Below are 7,500 nucleotides of genomic sequence, written 5' to 3' on the forward strand. Positions count from 1 at the left end.
TATATATATATATATATATTGTGTGGTACTACTACTAAAAAGTACATGCGGATTTTGCGTTGAGTCTGGGAACTATAGTACTCTAAGTGGTGGAAGGTCGGCTGGATTCGATTTAATGAAGGAAGTGGGTAAAGGGCGGCTGAGGGTTGGCAAGTTCAGATACTGGGGAAGGTAACTATTTTATTGTTATTGTTATTGTTATTGTTATTGCTACTGTTGTTATTGTTATCGTTACTGTTACCGCTACTGTTATTGTTATTGTTATTGTTACTGTCATTGTTATAACTATCATTATCATTTCACTGTTAATGTCGCTTTTTCCATCGTCGTCATCGTCATCATTACTGTCATTATCATTATTATTATTATTATTATTATTATTATTATTGTTATTATTATTATTATTATTATTATTATTATTATTATTGTTATTATTATGTTATTATTATTATTGTTGTTGTTGTTATTATTATTATTATTATTATTATTATTATTATTATAATAATTATCATTATTATTTTCGTTATTATCATTGTGGTTATTTTTATCATTAATATCATTATTATTACAATCATTATTCTTATAATTATCATCATCATTTTTGTTAATTTGACCACTGCCAGCCTGCTCTATTCAGCTGAGCGGCGAGCCCCGAGAAGAAAACGGGTTTCATCGATCGACATTCCGTTTTGCTTCTTCAGCTTGACATAAGAAAAAAAATCAAGAAATCAGAATCAAGAAACAAGAATACAGGACCTTGAGGGAGTGCATCGCCTTAAACAAAAATAAAAGTTATGGAGTCTGACAGTGGTGAGGGTCTTGGTGATCCTGAACGTTATTAACCCTCTGCTGAATGAAATAGTCTGACGTTAGTAGAGAAAGGGTCAAAGGAGATAAGTTTAACTCATACGCTGCGGCGGTAGACAGACTAAATGTGCAAGTCATGAGTAGGATATGATTATAGCGATGATAGGTTTTCAAAGTACAGTACATTGGTGACTGGCTCTGTGGAGACTTCGAGTGGATTGTGGAATACACGGTGACTACTTGTAAAAGCGTTGGAGTGGAAGTTATGGGAAATGGGGAGGTGATACCTACAGTGGGATGTGACAATTATGGGTCCACGGGCTGTTGTTGCCGCTTGCAGCTTTTGGGGAATTTGAGTCGTCATAATGGCTCAATTTCCTGTGGTAGAGATTTGTGAGAAGTCGCAGAAATGGAAAGGGAGAGTAAAACCAGAGAGGGGTTCTTAATGAAAGAAAGCAGAAGGTGGCGAGGAATAGTAAAACCGGCAGGCGAGTCCTTAGCAAGATATAGTAGAAATACAAGGGTTATGGCAATGAGTTCTTTGCGAGATATGTTTATAAGGTGAAGAAATACAATTAAAGTGTCGAATGAGAGGCTATAGTAAAACTGACGATGAGTCCTTTAGTGGATTATGACAGATGCTGGAAACCCATTCCAACAACACGTACGATGGCTTTTAGTTGAGAGGTAGGAGGTAAGGACGTACTGTCGAGGCACTGAAGTACTGAAAATCGGAGAAGAGTCAAAAGAAACGTGAAGAAGATTCTTCGACATAGAGATGACGCTAAGGGGGCACCCCATGGGTCTGCAGAGGCAGTTGATTGATTGATTGGAACGATGGCACGTGCTGCATGATACACGGTAGTACTGTCTCAGATGGAGTGGTGCGTCATTAAAGAAGAGATAGATGAGCTTTATGGCCAGGCGAGAGTGAGGTTACCAGAGGGATAGGCGCTGACGGAGGTAATCAGGAGTTTAATGAGAGGGTGATGATGTGTGGGGACTATGTAGTATCGCGATGATACTAGGGACGGGGTGAGATAATAGCAGTGATTGCGAGTGCTCGCGGGCGGAATGGTAGTGATTACGAGTGTGATAGCCGAGATGGAGGATCTGGTGAAGGCGATTACGGGTAAGATGCTGGTGTGTATACAAGAGGCGGTTCGAGTGGTATGGCAAGGGCCGAAACGAAGGCGTGGGGGTGGTGGGGTGGTGGTGGTAGGGGGCGGGGGAACCGGGAGAGAGGGGGTAAGGCCAAGAAGGGAAAGGGGGCTGGGGGTGGAGGGTTGGTAGGGGTGTGACCGATGTTGACGGTGAAGAGATGTGAGGGGGGAGGGTACGAGACGGAGGGAGGGAAGGGGGGGGGGCAGAGACCTGGCAACAAGCAGAAGACTTGTACTGGCGATGGTGCCAGACATTAGCGTTGTTGTTCTTGTTGTTGCTCTTGCTGATGCCCCGAAGATGCTTTGGCGCCCCGCTGTCCATGGGAATTCACTATGACAGTACGCAGAGCACTTTACACTTTGCACAGTTGACGGGGACGAAGAAGAAGGTTCGAAAAGCTTGAGGGGAAGTCCATGGGATCGTCAAGAAGAAGGCTTGAAGTTTGCCATAGAAATGGTATCCCCAAGAAGCTGAGACGCGTCTGGTAGGAGATTCGAAAGAACATGGCAAAGGAGGGTTTGGGAGGAATGTGGCAAGCGGGTTGGCTGGTGGGCGAGCTGGTGGGTAAGGACGGGTCAGGCAATGGGGGCTGTGTGGAGGCGGAGGTGGCGGCGTGGGCTGGTGTACTTCCCTAGGCCTATACAACTTGGCCGGCACGTCCGCCTCCCTCTCTCTCTCTCTCTTCCTCCCACCTCCTCCCTCCTCTTCCTCCACCCGGTATCCCTTCCCCTCGCCTCCTCCTCCTCCCTCCCACCCTCCCGTCCTCCCTCCCCGCACCTTGCCTCGTCGCATCGATGGTCTTCTCTCTTCCCTGTCTAACCCAGTTTCGCTTTCCTTCGTCATCGTCTTCCTCATTTCTTTCTCCTCGACCTTTGCACTTCCTTTCTTGCTCCATAAGTTCTTCCTTCGCCAAGCCTCGTGTTCTTTTATGTCCTTCGTGGGGGACCTGAATCTCCCCCCCTTTTCCTGTCCTTTTCCTTCCATTCCCTTTCCGTTGACTTCTTTCTCCTTCTTCCTCCTGCCTGCGCAGTCATCGGTCTGCGCAGTTGTCGGTCTGCGCATTTGTCGTGCATCTCCCGTCTCTTCATCAGTTCTGTTTCATTTTTCCTCCTCTGGTTGGGACAACCATGATGGATGGTGCATTGCAAATGTCAATCCTTTCCGTACAGTCTCACTTTTCTCTTCGTTTTTGACGCTACCAAACTATTTTATTCAGATCGATGGTTATCACCTTTACCGACAATGGCGTCGACTCCTTTTGACATGATGACGCACCTCATGTTTTCTTTTTCTTAAAAAAAAAAAAAAAAAAAAATCGTTCATATCAGGAGAGAGATTAAGGCGCGATGGGGTCTAGTTCGATTGAGGCTCCTATTCTAGCATCACACAAGAGAAATAAACACCTCCAATGCGGTGATACAGTTTCTAGATTTTTGTTCTAGGCAAAGAAGACGATTTCATCCAAGCGAGGAGTCTGGTCGGGAACCCTGAGTATCACTGAAGAGGGAACCATAGAAATCCGGGCGCCATCGTTCTTAAACAATCACCGTCGTTTACATGTTGATCGAGGTAGTTTACCCTGAAGTAGCATGAGGTGTGGGTGGCCGGGAAGGGGGGGCGAGAGGCTTCTATTAACTGAATAAAATCATCTGACGACAGTCATAAAGCCTACGCAATTCTGGTCACTGTCGTCTAAATCCTTTTGCTACGTAGACGGGACTTCTGGGATTTCATTCTGGTTAATGTCAGACGATTTTATTCAGTAGAGGGAAGATTCTTACACTGCACGGGTTCAGTCACTCCATCAGGAAGCTGGGGGTGGGGGGGTTCTCCACCGAACGACGGTATAGCCCGTTGCCGTAAAACGAAGGAAATTGCAATATAAAGGTTACGGGAACCTTAGAATCGGTGCATTAAACATGCCCCGCTTTTAAGAGGGTATCATAAAGCGTCCGCAAAAACCGTCATATCAGATTTACATCAGAATCTGGCGCATTTGACAAAGCTATGCAGCACTCATCCCATTTTACGGTGCATATTCACCTCCCCTTTCTCCGTAGGGCCAGCCCAGAAACAGGGGACAGATATGATCAGACACTTCAGAGTTCCTCTATACTCAGGGGACCGATCTTTCGCACATTTCGAGGACCGACAAGGAGGTTCTGAGGGGCGTAGTGTCCATTGAACACAATATAGATTTAGTGACACAGCAGCCAGAGATAAGAATTGCTTAGCATGGCGTAGTGCTCCGTTTTGTGCTGTGCTTTATATGGGGTCCGTGTTTTTTTTTCAGAAGAATGAAACATTCAGAATTGGTTATTGAAAGACGCATTGGTAGTTTATAAACTGATTAGAGAGGTCAGAAAGAAGGAATGGATAGTCCACCTTCCACATGGAATGATTTGTGAGGTCAAGTCGTCACAAGAAGTCGGACTTTAGATGTATTCGGGGGTAGGGGCTATGGTTCCACGGGGCAGATCGTGACTGTTTTAGAAAGACAAGAATGGTATAAGGAAAAATTTTACACGCACATACGAGCGTGAACGCACTCACACACATACACACACACACACACACACACGCACACGAGCGCGCGCGAGCACGCACATCAGAAAGGACATGTTCAACATAATACAGCATTTATGACATTTGACGAACAGCACAAAAGGAAAACAGGGATACAGTAAGGCACAGCGAAAAGATACAAAGATACAGGCATAAGGTCACAAGATGCAGATCACAAGTTACTGTGGAAAATGAAAGGAACGTAAAAGAGAGAGAGAGAGACAGAGAGAGAGAGAGAGAGAGAGAGAGAGAGAGAGAGAGAGAGAGAGAGAGAGAGAGAGAGAGAGAGAGAGAGAGAGAGATGCATTATTAAGGACACACGGTTCAGAGCTTCGATGTGGAGACGATCGAAACACACTACAGGGAGAAGCAGGAACCTTGTATAATTGGAACCATGGCCTTGTAGTAGGCTGGGGTCGGGAACTGTCATTAAGCGATTAAGGACAGAAATGGGAGAACACAAAACTTTTACGTGAACATGAGCCTGACTTGGGAGACTGAATGCATACAGACTACCCAAAAATCAGAAGATCATTTATAATCTACAAGGGTCGATGCTAACGCTATGAGTATGAAAAAAATGTATTTCAATCGAAATACACGAGAAACTAAACACAGGCCGTAACTTTTTGAGCTGAGCTTAGGAAGTACAGTATATGAAGTACTTATGAGCTTATGAGCTTATGAAGTGTAGTATGCTTTAGACAACAAGCAGACATCACCACAGGAAAAAAGGAAACTTAATGTATAGGAAGGGTAGAGAGCTTCAAACACAAACCAGGCACAGCGTACAGGAAACAACCCAGGCCAAGGGGAAGGGAACAGATACTGTACAACGTCTCTTAACGTCCAGCTGCTGCTGTGATGTCGTTCTTGGATTCTGGCAACTAAGGAATCGCAGTTGATCCTTCGCTTGGACGCTCCATGGCGAACACATACACGCGAACGCGAGAGTACATTTATTTTCACTCACACACACACACACACACACACACACACACACACACACACACACACACACACACACACACACACACACACACACACACACACACACACACACACACACACACACACACACACACACACACACACACACACACACACACACATACACACACACACACACACACACACACACACACACACACACACACACACACACACACACGACACAAACACACGACACACACACACACACACACACACACACACACACACACACACACACACACACACACACACACACACACACACACACACACACACATACCCAGCTAGACGGCGCAGTGGTAGCGTTCGCCACCGCTACTCCAGCGGTCCCAGTTCGACTCCCACCCAAGGGCTGAAATAATTTTAGTATTGCTGCGCTGCAAGCAGAGAGGTGTGTGTGTGTGTGTGTGTGTGTGTGTGTGTGTGTGTGTGTGTGTGTGTGTGTGTGTGTGTGTGTGTGTGTGTGTGTGTGTGTGTGTGTGTGTGTGTGTGTGTGTGTGTGTGTGTGTGTGTGTGTGTGTATGTGTGTGTGTGTAAGGTCACAGTATTACCCATAGATCGGTCATATATGATCACTGAGCTCTCATTCGGGAGGATAATAGCTGTCGATCATGAATCCAACACCTCATCCAAGAACGTGATAAATCACACACACACCCTGGTGTAGGGGGAAGGGGTGTTCCTCATCAAACACAGCGCTCTTGTGAACCTCCAATTGAAGTTGAACGCTGTGGAACACCAACGGTAAACTGCCACACCTGACGTTGTGGTCTCCGAGATGCAGCTTTCCTAGTGTTTCCCTCAATTTTCTATACTATTCATCTATGAAATCTATGCCTGATTCCGCTACATGTGTGGTATGTGCGCATATTACATCATTCCCATAGCATTACTTGTGGTTATTGTATCTTTCTTCTACACTATCTCTAGCTTTGATTTGTTATTTCTCCTAAAACAACAATCTTTATTGAACTCCTTCCTCACTAAAGCACTTGCCATTAACCACTGTAGATTTGGAGTTCCGAATCTGATCCTATATTTTGAATTCCAGCGTGATTTACTGGGACTGAATTAGATTCCATAAGGATGACCATGTTGCTTTTGATGGGGTCTCTTCTGTCGCGTCTCAGATCGACTCCCCAACCCACCTGACCTTCTTCGTGTCTGCATCCCAACTCAAGGGAATGTCATTGTTCCTACCCCTCAGGAACTTCTGACCACAACTTTATTTCTGTCACACTTGAATGGGTACGTCGACCACCACCATCTCCTCCACCTCCTCCACCTCCTCCTCCTCCTCCTCCTCCTGGCCGAAAGCAATTGTGGGGTTATCAAAGAGGACAGTAAAGCAAAACGCTTTTCAACTCGTAACATCTGAACGCATGTTGGTGGTTCTGTGGAGGATGCATTGGGCAGAATGGATGCTAAACATTTCTTCTTTTGGTCGTTGAAGGTACGCCAGCAGAGAGCCTGAGCACACTTATTTCATAAGTATCATTTTGCAAGGAAAGAAATATCATCTTTAACAAAGACACTTACGCGAATAGCTTTCTACACAGTGGATATTCATAGTCCTTAACCTAAAAACATCTCAGCCAATTTCTGAAATTCTTTTCCTCCTGTTTCCACCCTGATAACTTTTTGACAAACAGCCTGTTGAGGATGGGTTTCTGCATTCATTTGAACCCTTGAGTCATAATTGGAACGTAAATTTTGTTTTGACTCATGAAGGATGATTTACTTCATTCATTGGTTAATTATTCCAGTTGGATACGAGTCTATGATTCCTGCACCTTGTTCTCTAATTGATCTTTTGTCCTATCCTCTCTCTTGTGTACGTAAAATCACGCAATGTGTTCTTTCAACTTCACGTTGAAATATTACATTGGTAGGATGGATTTCCTCTTTCCTCTGTATCCTAAATTCACACTTCACCTAGTTATGAACATAAAATCTTATCTATGCTTGATT

The sequence above is a fragment of the Oratosquilla oratoria genome, chromosome 21 (genome assembly GCF_046742065.1).
Source record: "Oratosquilla oratoria isolate Oo_2021 chromosome 21, ASM4674206v1, whole genome shotgun sequence".
Taxonomy (NCBI): Eukaryota; Metazoa; Arthropoda; class Malacostraca; order Stomatopoda; family Squillidae; genus Oratosquilla; species Oratosquilla oratoria.